Here is a 15348-nt window from a genome sequence, read left to right on the forward strand (position 1 = left end):
TATGACATTCCTTATACATGGAATCTAAAAAGAAATGGTACAAATAAACTGTCCTTCATCTCTGACCCAGGAGTCTGATAGAACAGCATTCGTGAACCAATGGCAGGGTCACTTAGTTTGCAAGTAGGGTAAAATCTCTTGACCCTTCACAGGTTTGACAGTGTCAGCAAACATGTGCACCAAAATATATGTTCAACCAGGCAATAAATTGTCCTCCATTTCATTGCCTGTTAATGACAAGGAGTTGGGGAGGAAATGTAGATTGAATACTAGGAAAAAGGTTCCAAGACAGCTGTCTGAACCGGGCCTCGCATGTTGCAACTCTCCTCTAATGGGGACAATTTGTCAGTCCACTGGACAGCTTCAAGTTCACTGTATAACAGATATTAAGATTTTTCTTGAGGGCAGCTGGCCAAAGGTTCTGTCTCCATTGAATAATAACTACAAAAATACCCACACACACCTGAAAGGAAAGGAGGGGAATTTGTGACCACAATGTGCAGAAAGCCAGAGAAATCTGTAAACTTTTGGCCAGTTCAGTTGGAAGATGAAGCAATGGGATGCATGATTCTTGTTAAGGAAAGTTGGAAACAACTGGTTCATCTATCTGTCTGTCATGACAACTACAAATCTATTTGGAAGTGACAATACAGGGTTCAGAGATTTCTTTCTTTCTTTTGCAGTAGGTACTAGCTGCAATAAGGGAGTTTTCCCTAAAACAAACTCCTCTGGGAAACCATAAATAAGGTGTTGACTAGTATCTAGGGCCTTAGTGCCCTGGATTGAGTTTACAATAATGATTAAAGTGACCTACTGCAGAATGAGAAAGTGACCCAATGGAATCTAGACAAATGCTTGCTGTCAACCCTGCCACCCTTGAAAATTCCCCTAGTCCTTATGTAGAGATCGAGTAAGAACATAGGAGGTTTTCTCTTAGTAATGGGAAATGATGCCCCAGATTAATGAGGGCTCCTCAAAGAAGGTTATTGGAGTGGGAGCCAAACCTAAGCCAGCCAGATGGCACACATCCCATGGCCTCAGTGAGAAATCAATGTGGCTGTGACTGCTGAGTCAAGAGATTCCCAATGATGAAATACAGGGTGTCAGCTGTGAGGACGTCACCATTCCATTTAGTATCGGATAGGCTAAAACAATGGAAGTTTGTTTGTAAGAGCTGAGAGAAGCTGCACTGCTTGAAATGAAAAGTAAATGTGCCTTGCTTACTTGTGTGGAGTTACTCTCTCCAGTTCCCTCTATTTCTCTCTTTATCCTCAGTTACTTTGAGGATAAAGATGATTATGCATGGGGCTGAAATTTCCTCCTGTTCCAAGAAGTTCTGAAGTCAATATGCACCTGTCTGTGTGTGCTAGGGAACTTTGAGGAGAGAAAGATTCAAATTGGTGTGGCTCTGTTGGATACAGTCATGAAGTCACCCTCATGCCTGTTGCCCGATTATTTAATACCCATTTTTATGAAGTATAATATAGAAGAAAAATTGTCAAAATTGTAAATTAAAAGCCTGATGAATTTTCATAAAGCAAACTCATCCATGTAACCACTACCCAGATCAGGAAATAGAGAGCAGATGTAGTTAATGGGGTTTGAACAAGTTTCAGAGACAAGGAAGGGAGTTAATGTAATTTTGTGGTTGGGACCCTTCAGGCCAATTAAAGGTACTATGGCTGTGGCTTCCACTGCTGGATGTGCAATTGATATTGATGTTTTACATGCATGTATTGTGAATGCTAATAAAGTCCAGAGGAGAGTCTCCTGATCAGAAGATAAGTGTTCACTGAATGCTTATTATTTCTCCACAGGTGCCTAAACTGTGCTGTGATTTGCCGGAGGTGAATGAGTCAGATTTTAGCAAGAGTGTCTCTACTTCCTGATGTCCAAATATTTCTTACAAAAATGATGCCCTGTTGATTGGCAAGTCAGAAGCTTGGGTCTCTGTGGTTCTGACTGTAGTATAATCATACCTCTGGGGTGGCTGATAAACCCTGACAAAATTCAATTCTTGGGACTATGTGGATGGATTCACAGTGTTCAGGTATACCTCTTTTGAAAAGCACCTATTAGCTTGCTCTTGTGGAAAGTGAATGTGTGATCATGAAGTCCTTGTAACTCAAGATCATTGATTAACAAATGGGAAATGTCCAATGAGCCTCACTTGTCAAATGGAAATAGTATGTTTAAGTCCCTAGCCAGGCTGGCCCAACAGCACCTTGGTTTTTTCATTTAAAAAAGTGAAAACTATCTCTTGGAAGAAACTTCATGTCCTATTCTATGACTTTGGAAAACTACTTGAAAGTATCTGTACCCAGAAATTTCACTTCTGGATATATACTAACAGAAATGCAAACACGTGTTTATCAAAAGACAGGTACACCAAAAAAAATGTGTTAGAATATTCATAGTACAGTTATAACAATCAAAAACTGGAAATAACTCAAATGTATGACAATGGGATAAATAAGCAAATTGTGGTGTATTCACAAAAGGAATATCATAAGCTATTAAAATGAATGAATTAAATTGTAAGGACATGAATTTCACAAATATGATTTGAGCAAAAATATCAGGTACAGAAAAATACACACTATTAATCCATTTATATAAAGTTAAAAATAACACAAAACATTATGTTTAATGTTTTAGGTAGCAGGAGATGACTACCTGTTTACTTTTGCAAAGCTGCAGGAATAGTGACTGGAAGGGAACTTGATGCTAATGGCTTTCTTATTTCCTGATGTAGGTTGTAGTTTCAGGGGTAAATTTGTTTTATGAAAAGTCATCAGAATATTGACTTATAATCTGGACAGTTTTTCTTCTGTATTATACTTTTATAAAAGTGAAAATTAAATAATCAGGGTCATTGAAAATAAAATGCTAGCACAAATATACAAAGAAGAAAACTACACATTAATCATATTTATGAACACAGAAGCAAGAATCCTAAGTAAAAATATAACATATCAGATCCACCACTAAATTAAAAGCAAAACATACCATGATGAAATATTTTGCTTCAGGAATTCAAGTCTAGATCAATATATTGTCTTCTCTGTAGACGCCAAAATGCATTTGAAAAAAATAAAGTACCTATTTAAAATAATAATTCTTAGCAAAACAAAGATGCTTTCTTACTTGAATATCTATATAATAGTAGTAACCAATACCACACTTCATTATGGAACAATAAAGGCATTTCAGTTTAAATGAGCAGAAAGACAAATATATCTGCCAATATCATTATTGAACATTTTTCTAGATGTTCCAGACAATGCAATAAGGCAGGAAAATAATTAAATTAAAAAATATTGATAACTTGGAATTCATATTCTCTTTTATTGAGACTGCAATATTATGTACCTGAATAAAGAGCAAATGAAATAATAAATTTCATTGAAGAAATGTTAAATAGTAATAATGCTCAACATTATTGGTATTTAGATATTTATAAAATGTACATTAGGGACTTCCCTGGTGGTCCAGTGGTTGAGAATTCACCTGCCAATGCAGGGCATGCAGGTTTGATCCCTGGTCTGAGAAGATTCCACATGCCATGGAGCACCTAAGCCTGTGAGCCTCAACTACTGAGACTGAGAGCTGCAGTTACTGAAGTCTGCATGCTTAGAGCCCATGCTCTGCAATAAGATAAGCCACTGCAATGAGGAGCCTATGCACCACAACAAAGGCTAGCCCTTGCTCACTGCAACTAGAGAAAGCCTGCATGCAGCATTGAAGACCCAGTGCAATCAACAAATAAATTAATTAAAAATACATTCAAAATTAGAAAGTGTAATGAGAAACAAGGTTCTCTTAACTATAGCAAAACTTGAATTACAGCATTTATTAGCAAAAAAAGACACACAGCATCTATAAGAAAAGTACAACACTTTGCTGCAGACTATAAAAGACTACTTAATGAAACGGAGAAAATCCCATATTTATAAATTACATGGTATATGAGGCAAGGATTTCTAGTTTCCCACACTCATATTTAGAGCTGTATCTTCCAGCTGAATGAATCACAAGCTGGAATCAAGATTGCTGGAGAAATATCAATAACCTCACATATGCAGATGACCCCACTCTTAAGGCAGAAAGCAAAAAGGAATTAAAGAACCTCTTGTTGAAGGTAAGAGAAGAGTGGAAAAAGCTGGCTTAAAACTCAGCATTCAAAATACGAAGATTATGGCCTCTGGTCTCATCACTTCATGGCTAATAGATGGGGACACATGGAAACAGCAACACACTTTATTTTCTTGGGCTCCAAAATGACTGTGGATGGTGACTGCAGCTATGAAATTAAAAGGCACTCTTTGAAAGAAAAACCGACAAACCTAGAGAGCATATTAAAAAGCGGAGACGTTATTTTGCCAACAAAGGTCCATCTAGTCAAAGCTATGTTTTTTCCAGTAGTCATGTATGGATGTGAGAGCTGGGCAATAAAAAAGGCTGAGTGATGAAGAATTGATGCCTTCAAACTGTGGTACTGGAGAAGTCCCAAGTCCCCTTGGACAGCAAAGAGATAAAACCAGTCAATCCTAAAGGAAATCAACCCTGAACGTTCATTAGAAAGACTGATGCTGAAGCTGAAGCTCCAAAACTTTGGCCACCTGATGCAAAAAAACGATGCATTAGAAAAGACCCTGATGCTGTGAAAGATTGAAGACAGGAAGAGAAGGGGATGACAAAGGATGAGATGATTGGATGGTATCACCAACTCAAAGGACATGAGTTTGAGGAAACTCTGGGAGATGGTGAAGGACAGGGATGCCTGGCGTGCTGCAGTCCATGGGGTCACAAGCAGTTGGACACAATTGTGTGACTTAACAACAACAGAGCTATATCAATAAAATTGCCAGTATTTTGGAACTTTACAAAATAATCTCATAATTTAACTGGAAAAATATATAGGGGAAAATAGTAATGAAAATTATGGAAGTGAATAAGGATTGATGACCCATGATACACAACATTAAAATGTGTAATAAGGCTGTGATAATTAAGATAGTGCTGTCCTGGAATAAGAGCTAGCAGACTAATGAATCATCTCACATGTCCAAAAACAGATATGTATATACGTGTATGTATAGACACACACACATGTGTGTGTATTGATCTAGTTTAAAGGGAACAAGGGAAATAAGAGGGGAATGGGTAGCTTATCCCCACTATTTCCGATCACAGGCAACCATTTTATTGTGTTCAATGCAGATACTTTAGATATGTATGTATATAATAAAAGAGGTATTACATTGTCCATCCTAATTCTTGATTTGCCTACTGATCTTAAAATTTATGAAAGCTTCTATGTGAGACTCTACAAGTCCATTACCTGAGACACAAGCACTCCATGGTGTGCATCCAACACATTTTGGCTATTGACTTTCTCAGCAATAGGCTCCCAGATTGCCTTGATGTCTTACCATCAGCCAACTTCTGGTAGAGTCCAGTGACATTAGTCAACTAAGCTGGGAGATTTGAAATCAGTTAGAATGGCTGATCTTGACTCTTTTGTTACTGTTGAGGACTTGCATCTTCTCTTGGTCATGAGTTTTCCCTTTTCTAGTGTAAGACCATTCCCCTTGGCAAAGATGCATGTGCCATGTTTGGAAACTGGGCCATACTCGGTGGCAATTGTGTTGTCTTCATGGCTTGGCTCTGTGAGCCGTTTGTGATCAGCATCCACACACCCACTTTTACACACTGGAAAGCAAGGTATGTTTTATAAAACAATGTGTATTTTAGGGTCAGTTCAATCAGGATTGGAATCTCGTCTCTGCAACCCAATACCTTAACCAAAGCATGCAGCCTTCCTATGCCTCATCAGTTTTTACATCTAAGTTTTTACATCAGTGAAATGCTAATAGCAATGCCTTGTTCATTAGGGCATAGTGAGGCATAAATGAGATAGCATATGGCAAGATTACTTACTGTTCTTTGAAGACATCAGGCTGTTTTTTGAACACATCAGATCATAGCTCCAGTGGCATTTGCCTACAAAACTCCTATTCGGGACATTTCTTTACCTCCTTCAAGTATTTGCTCAAATCCCATCTTCTTAATGAGTTCTGCCCTGATCACCATAATTAAAATTGTGAACTACTCTTCTACTCTCCAACTTTTCCTTTTTCCACAGCACTTTTACCTTCAAAGACGTTAGAAAATTTAAGTTTATGTTTATTGTTACTGTCTGGATCTTCCCTGAAGATCCAGATCTGTATTTTGTCTACTAATGGATCCTAAGCACTTGAAACAGTGCCTGTTTCCAGATGCTTGAAGTTCCTGCTAAGTAAACATTTGTTGAATGAATAGTTACAGTTAGCACTGTTAAAATCAGAGTAGGCCTGAGTCCCATTTTTCACAATGCCAGAATGGATGCTTGAGAAAGTCAGCCTTTGGAGAAGACAAATACCAGACTGAAGTCTGGGTGGGGTTGAGAACTTATTCTCAATTACTGTGTAAGAGACCAGAGGTCCTTGGGGGATTTAGTCAGGCAGAGTCACCCTTGTTTGGAGTAGACACTTCATAAAGGCCTACTGGCTGGATTTTGGAGATGGCATGCATTTCTTAACTTTGAACAAGGAGACATACATTTGTGCCTTAACCGAGAAGAATTTATACCTTAAGTTCCATGACCAAATGAGAAATGTCCTTTCTTGTCCATCAGCCCAACAACTTGGAAAAGAGCTCAACTTTTGTCTAAAAGTCAGCCTGGAAGCTGATCCTTCTGGTAGCTGAAATGAAAATGGAGTGCTCATTAGAAAGGGTTTTCAGGATCCCACGTGAGCAAAGGAGGAAATGACCAGTGAAATGACATTCCTCCTCCCCCAGTATCAGAAGAAGGCTGGTGCAACTGCAGGTCACTGATGACTTGGCAGTCAGCTCCGCTCAGAAAACTACTAGGAAAGAGAGGTCCCAGGTGAGGGCAGATGCTGGTATCTGTAGGGTCCATGGAATCTGTGGGCTGTTTGAAAACAACAAGGAGTGTATGAGTGTTACAAGGAGTGTTTCTCTTCTCTCTCAGTTGCCTTCTGCTCCTCCTGTGCCACTATCAACTCTCTTCCTTTCTTCCCACCCCCCTTCGCTGCTTTCCTTTCCCTCCTCTGCCACAGTTTCTCTGCTCTAGATCAGTGGAAGCCTGAAAAAAACACAGATGGCAGAGCCTGTCCCTCAGAGCTTCTGATCCGTTGCTGCTGGGCTGAAGCAGAGAGCTTGTAGTTCGAACAAGTGTCCAGCTGGTTGCTGCAGCCACCAGTCTGGGGTCCACAATTTGAGAAGCCCTGCTTTACTGCCTGCTCCCTCTTTACTCAGCTTCTTAGTATGTTTATCTACTTCTGCCTCCATCTCCTCTCTCTCACTGTCTTGGTCTCTCCTCTGTGTGTGTGCTCAGTCACTCAGTCATGTCCTACTTGTAGCAAACCCATGGATTTTAGCCTATCAGACCCCTCTGTCTGTGGAATTTTCCAGGTAGCAATACTGGAGTGGGTGGCCATTTCCTCCTCCAGGGGATTGAACTCATGTCCCATGCATTGGCAAGCAGATTCCTTACCACTGAGCCAACTGGGAATCCCAGTCTCTCCTCTATGTCCTCATTAATTTCTCTGTGTGCTGCTCTGAGGTCACCGGTTCCTCCTTTGGTAACTTAGAATTATGAACAGGTAGAGAAGGAAACCCCAGGTCCCATTACCCAGCACCCTGAACCCCAGGCTGGACTTCTGTCTTTCCTTTTCTCCCTGATGCTCTTTATAAGCCCTGTGCCAAAGCCTCTCTGTGAGGGACAGTGACACCCTGCATGCCCAGGTGGGAACTAAAGCTCAGGTCCTTCCATATGGCAGACCTGTACCTTTGTTCCTTTCTCCCACAGAGAATGCCTGGGAATCTTCAAAGAGCTCAGAAGTGGGGGAAGAGATGAGAGAAAGTGAATCCATTAAAAGGCGTAAAAGTTGACAGTTTCAAAAATAATGATCTGGGTTTCCTCTTATTTAAAACTACCCAGATGCCCTGCTGCTTCCATTGCTGTTGCAACTGACACTCAGCTACATTTGGAATTAAAAATACATAAGTGCTTTTTGAAAGAGCTGCTAATTTGAAGGTCATTAGCAGCCAAAAACATATTTCTTTTATTTATTAAAAAAGGCATGTAATAAAGCTATTAATATTTACTCTCCTCCTGAGCTCTGGCATGCTGACTCGTTCCAGCTTAAGCTGCTTGCCTCCTCTTGGCCCCCAGCAACATGTCCTTTGGTGGCCTTTGCGTCCTCACACCTGCCCTGTATCTTACAGCTGCCTGGAGGCCTCCAGGACCCAGAAGAGCCTGTGACTCACAGCTGACTGGGATGGATGTAAATTGCCATTAGAGTTGGTGAAATGGCCCCGTCTTCCAGGACGAGGACATTTGCGGGCAGCTGTTAAGCGCTGATGGGTTCAGAGGCACTTGCCTCGATAATGAGAGTATTTGGGATAATTTCCCCTGTAAGCTGCAGCTTGTGTCCTCACTAGCCCTGGCCTGTGTCACAGCAGCCAGGCAGGCAGTCTCCCCTGGGGCCTGCTGTGATGGCCAACAGTCAGGCTGGCACTTGGCTCATCATCCTTGCACGTCTCCAGGGAGCATTGCACACCTCGCCCAGCCCCCCAGGCTGGGGTGGCCCCAGCTTCACACCACTGTCACTCACTGCAGCCTGGACTCTTTCTTTGTGTGTGCACATCACTCTCTTGTGTTTCTCTGTCTCCTGTGGCTTCCAAAGAGCTGGTCTCACCCCACAGCCCCGCCTCCCAACTCCCTCTCCTAAGCTGTTTTATGAGGGAAATTACTAGAAGACCAGTCTGTCAGCAGCTTCTCTGCAAATCCTACTTGCAAAAGGAGGAGGGGATGAGGAGAGAAGCGGGGGGTGAGGGATGAAATGAGGGTGGGGGTTGTGGTTGCCATAGAAATAGAGAAATGCAACTGACAACTGAGAAGCTCTGCGGAGCAAAGGAGAAGGAGGGGAGGGTGACGAGGGTGAGAGGAGCTGTTGATCGATGGGCAGTTGCATAATATGTGTTTGGAGGAAGGAAGATGTGGAGAGAGGTCTCCATCTAAGAGTGCAGATCCTGCCAGAGGGCAGGGATGACTACAGAATGCAGTCACCAGGCCTAGAGCAAGAGAAACAAGTAACACAGGGTCTGCAGAAATGCACCAATGCCATGGGTACCAGCCAGATGCCCTCTACGCCAGTTGTGGGACTAGCCACCAGCGTTCTGGTGTGGGTGAGGTGGAGCCTTATGTCAGCCAGGGGACCTTGGGATTCCAGCTAAAAACCTGATGTGTGACCAAAGGAGACACAGTTGTGCACTCTGCTTTCACTCCTTTTCCCTGAGATTTATTCCTTCATTATATTAAAAAAAAAAAAAAAAAAGCCATTTTGAGCTTACTTAACCAATTTTATTTCATTGCTTTTATTTCTTCTAATTACTATATGTATGAGGCAACCAGTTATGCTGGAAGCTATGTGGAGGCTGGGAAAGGGACACATTCCCCATGGTATATGAAGAGTATAGGTCTCAGCGAGGCTTTAGGAATGGTCTTGGGGCCTCAGAGGCTGCAGGGGTGGGCCAATGGCTCTGAGAGCCAGGGCCAGGAGCACACAGCATCTGGGTCATCGGAACCATTTCCATCGCCGCCAATGACAGGGGACCTCATCTGGGAGGGTGCGGGCTGCTGGGGGCCAGACTTGCCTAGCTGGCCTGTCTCTGGAGCACGTCTGCTGCTCCCTGTATGTCCAGAAATGGCCAGCTTGTCTCCTGCCAGATCCCTCATCCAGGAGGCCAGACCTTCTGAAATCAGTCTCCTCTGCCTCCTTCAGGACTCCTGCCCTATGACAGCACCTCTCACATCATTTTTCTCCACTCCTCAACTAGAATGTTAAGTGCCATTGGAGCAAAGAGTGTGCCTGTGTTATAGGGATTCAGTAAAGACATGTGAGTCAATGAATTCATAACTTTGGTTTAACCACTTCGAGACCCTTTTTGAGTCTTAACTGCATCACTCTAGAGTAACCTGCTTGGATGTCTCTGCTTTCCCCTGTCCCTCTATTGTTTGCCTGGAGAAGGCCCCATTCTTTTCCTTAATCCCTAAGGAGAGAGATTCCCTGGGATGACTCTTCCCTTTCCTGATGCCTCAAGACCAGGATCATTTTAACACTGACCATGAGCATCTGCCTTTCACCATTCACAGCAATGTTCTGAGAAATGTGCTTTGTTTCCATCTTTCTATATGACGGGTGCTAATAAGCAGGGTGAGAGTCCAGTAAGAATCTCCTGAAATGGGCTTTCCAGGATGACTGTAAGAGACCACTAATGAGAATCCCAGGGTCAGGATGTAGTTGGGGACGCTTTTGTAAGTATTTTGGATTCCTGAACTTTACCATCGCCTCCCTGACTCCAGCCACTGCTTTTCCACCCACCTGAGGCAGGTTGCATCCAGGCTGGCCTGACTCCAGAGCAAGAGTTCTTAACCACTAGCTAGACCAGGCTCAGCAAACTAATACCTGTGTACCTTATGTAGCCCTCCACCTGTTTTTGTAAATAAAGTTTTATTGGAACACAGTCATACCCACTCATCTAATATAATTTATGACGACTTTCATGCTACAATGGCGGAGTTGAATGGTTGTAGCAGATACCATATGGCTCACAAGTCTAAAATATTTTTTTCTCAAGCCTTTTACAGAAAAATGCTACTATCTCCTGGATTACATCTACTGCAGTAGATTCTAGAAGAGATGCTGAATAGTCCTGCTCTCTGGTTATCCACAGGACTCAGAACCACAAACAGTTAACTAAATCTCAGCACCATATGACAGTTTGCAAATAAGACCAAAGGAATGATGTTCACTCAGATGAAATCAGCTGTACAGTTATGCCCCCTGGGCCAGACAAGTTAATGCTTGGCAAACTGCCCTTTCTGTGAAACATCCCAGCAGGAGCTGAGCCCCATGGTGGGAAGAAAACAATAAAAAAATTGTTAATTGTTAAATTGAATGTCAGAGAGAATATCTTTCAAAGTCGCAGTCGGCAGTTTGCATTTGGAAAACATTAGATTGTGAGTAAGGCTGGAGGTCACCAATGAGGCAGAGGGGCCCTTCCCCAACTGGGCAAAGTGGATGCAAGGCTGGATGCCATCTGCTCTGTTCTGCAGGGGGACCCGTCACCAGGTGCCCTGCTCAGCTGCTGCGTTTTCCTTCAGAGAAAGCACAAATAAAAGCATGTGAGCAGGGCAATGTAAACACAGTTCTAAAGAGTTGTAGTAAACGTGGCCCAGCTTTGCACCTGTGGTGAAGTCACTTCAAGAAGAATCAGTGTAATCAATGAGTATTGTTGGTCTTTTGGTTTTCTTGGTTGGAAGCAACTGATGTCAGAGGTGCATGGATTCAATTATTAGTTCACTTATTCAACAGATTTACTGTGTGAGGACTCTGCCCCAGGCCTGCAGGTTCAGCCATGAATAAGACATGCTTCCCAGTTTGGCAAAGCTCCCAGTCTGGGAATGTGGGATACAGATGCATCAACAGACCATTACAATACAGAGAGTGAGCATTATGATGGTGAGAAGCGCAGGGAACTGAGGGGCCCCAGAAGAGAGGCAGCTGACCATGTGGGAAGCCTCTGGGATGCCTTCAAGGGGAGCTGAGACTCAAAGCTTGGCCAGGAAGCAGCCAGGTGATACGAGGTGGGCCAGAGCATTGTTCCAACTTGGAATCCCAGGACAGACAGCAAGGCCATGGGTATCAGGGAAAGGGTCATGCGAGATCAGAGCAGGGGGTTGGAAAATGTGAAAAATATGAGGAAGATGCATAGGTTTCCAAACTTCCATTTCCTAAGTCCCTCCTTTAAGCACTTTGCCACGTGTACATACTTGCTAAGTCACTTCAGTCGTGTCTGATTCTTTGCAACACTATGGTCTGTAGCCCACCAAGCTCCTCTGTCCATGGAATTCTCCAGGCAAGAGCACTGGAGTGGGTTTCCATGACCTCCTCCAAGTGATTTTCCCACCCAGGGTTCGAAAGAACCCTTATCTGTTATGTCTAGTTGCATTGGCAGGCAGGTTCTTTACCACTAGCGCCACCTGGGAAGCCTAAGCACCTTGGCTATATCCACATGTTAATTACACTGTCATTTAGTTACTCTTTCTTCTTAAAACCAAGGCATAGTTTTACTTAAATAAATTTATTTTAAAAGGAAAGTTGATGGTATCTGTGAAATAATATAGTATGTATTTTATGCACTGCATATTTTTTCTCTATGCATTAAAATAAATGTATGACTATTATGAGTTTAAACAATTTAGACACGTAAGTTCTTGCCAATTGATGCATTCATGGAAACCCAGCAAGTTGACCTGCTAGACTGCATTTCAGTCACACGAAAATCTCTGAACAGTTACTAGCTGAAGAAAGCCCCTCATATGGACCAATAGGCCCAGAAACTGGGTTTTGATCCAATGAAGAGATTTGGTTTAGAACCAGGAAGGACGAGAGCAGGCAACATGCCTAGGCAACATATTGAAGGCATTTCCAGAATCCAAGCCTTGGTCCAGGATGACAGGCAGCCTGGGAAACCACTCAGGAGCAAGGCAAAGTTCAGTTTCAACCTCAGCAAACATGCGAGGTGAAGGGCAGAAATGATTAAGATGACAGATACAAGCAACTGTGAAGTTCACACAAACCCCACATCCACAGAGGTTAAGGATTGACCTTATCAGAGGCAAGAAGGCTTTTTACAGCAAACCTCAGGCACTGATTTGATTTCTATTTTTAGATCATGTTCCCAAATCTCTAGACGCAAAACAGATACCAGGCAACATTTATGGAGCCCTCACTAAAAATCGGAAATTAGACTGTGTGAATAATGGGGGCCCTCATTTCCTCCTCACAGAAACCTTGTGAGGTAGAGAATATGATCCCCATTTTATAGACACAAATCCTCCATGTGTCAATAAGTCACCCATGCTGAGTGTCAGGATTGGGACATCCAGTAAGGAGTTCTGGGAGGACTCCTCACAAAGGATGGCAGTGTGCTTGTGAGTCAGAGAACAACCTTCAGACAAACAACCTGTGTTGAAATCCTGGCTCTTCAGTGTCGTCTAGAACAAGTTGCTTGAACTTGAGCCTCACTACTTAATTCATTTTCAAAATACGTATAATAATACCAGTTGAATAAATACTTGGTGTGCATGGTTCATAGCAAGTGCTCAAAAATAAAAATGTAGCAATAGTAGTAATTGCTATTACCAATTATATAATTTAATTTGTGATTATTATTTTTAAGAACTTCTCAAGTGGCCATAATTCCGGCTTCACCCTAGGAATACCTCCTCTAATTAGCTGATAGAAAGACTCACTTTAAATTCTAAATGAAGGATACTCTCTGCTTTTACACAGACTGAAGCATGACGCTGCTGCTAAGTCGCTTCAGTCGTGTCCGACTCTGTACGACCCCATAGACGGCAGCTCACCAGGCCCCACCGTACCTGGGATTCTCCAGGCAAGAACACTGGAGTGGGTTGCTGTTTCCTTCTCCAATGCATGAAAGTGAAAAGTGAAAGTGAAGTCGCTCAGTCGTGTCCGACTCCTAGCGACCCCATGGACTGCAGCCCACCAGGCTCCTCCGTCCATGGGATTTTCCAGGCAAGAGTACTGGAGTGGGGTGCCATTGCCTTCTCCATAGGAGGAGAGCAATCACGTTTAAAATAAAACCTCTTACCCATCGGAGACAGTTGGCGGGCTCAAACAGAACCTTGTGTACACCAGGACCAAGGGAAGGGAGCAGTGACCCCACAAGAGACTGAGCCAAACCTGCCTTTGAGTGCTTGAGGGTCTAGGCCTTGTCTCTAGCGCCATGGGTTCAATCTCGACTCTGGCGGTCACATAAGAGGCTACAGGAACCATGTGACTAGACTGGGAGGAGATGAGAAGGCGAGCTTGAGTTCTGCTAGAACTCCCGTCATTGCTCATTTCATTCACCCTCCAAACTGAATTAGAGCAGCTGCATTTTCAGTCACAACACCCATCCAGCAGCACTCCCTGCTTCTTGGGGCCTGACCCTCTCCATGCATCTTCCTGTCTTCTCTCCTCATGGGTTCCTTTTCATCAGCCCTTAAACATGCTCAAGTTTTTCCCACTAAAACATAACAAGCAAAGGGAGCTTCATCCTGCTACTTCTTTCTTTTTCTTCTTCCCTTCAAAGTCGAGTTTTTTGAAAGATTGTGATGGCCTCTCTGTCTTCAGTTCAGCCAGTGTCTTCTGTCACTGCTTCTGCTGAAACCACCCTACCAAGACCACCCATGGCCTCCTGCAGCTAAACCCACAGCCAGTTTTCAATCCTTGCCTTATATCAGCCCTTCTTGACAGCGCTGGGCCCTGGAGCTGCTGTTCTCTCCCTAAAAGGCTTTCCTTTGGCTCCACAGACATGGCACACTCTGGCTTTTCCTCGTTTCTTGCAGTGGCTTCATCCTGACCCCTCTGTGGGCCTCCATTTTCCAGGGCATCTTTTAAATATGGCTGTTTTCAATGCATCCACTTCTTTCCCCACCTTCACATCTTCATGCAGGAGACTCTTCCATTCCCATGGTTTTCTTGGTCATCTAGAAGAAGGATGGCCCCCAAATCTATATAATCTACCCAAATCTCTTTGCTGAATTATGAACCCTGTGTCCAATGGCCCATCAGCAACTCAAATTCAATTGTTACCCCCTCTCTCATATCTTCCTCCTTTCATATCTTTTATTTCTGTGAATGGTATCAAAACCCACTCAGTTGCCCAAGCCACAAGTTTGGGGTGTCCTCCTCAACTCCTCCCACCCTCATCCCTGACAGCCAATCTACCTCTACCTTCTGCTGGTCTTACCTCCTTCATATTCCTCGAATTGGTCCACTTTTCTTCATCCCCAATGGTACTCCATACCCCCATCCAGACCACCATCAGCTCCTGCCTGCATTATTGCACCAGCCTCCTAACCAGGCTCCCAGAATTAAATCTAGTTCCTCCACTACATTTTCCATTTTGTGGCCAGAGTGATTTATAGAACATATTAATTCCCTTGCTTCAGTCCACTTTCCACCATTCGCACTTAGAACAGTACCCAGATTCCTTATGCCACATAAGACCCTTCATGATGTAGCCCCTGCCTACCTGTCCAGGCATCCACATCCAAAATCTTCTTCTCCAGCCTTGTTGAGCAGCCAGTGATCCCACAAACATGCCACCCACCCTATGGCTTTCAAATTTTCATACGTGCTGCTACCTCCTCTTGCAAGGTGAGTTTCATCACGGACATCTCCCGCTTCCCGATTTTATAAG

Source organism: Bos indicus, chromosome 1, assembly GCF_029378745.1.
Source record: "Bos indicus isolate NIAB-ARS_2022 breed Sahiwal x Tharparkar chromosome 1, NIAB-ARS_B.indTharparkar_mat_pri_1.0, whole genome shotgun sequence".
Lineage (NCBI taxonomy): Eukaryota > Metazoa > Chordata > Mammalia > Artiodactyla > Bovidae > Bos > Bos indicus.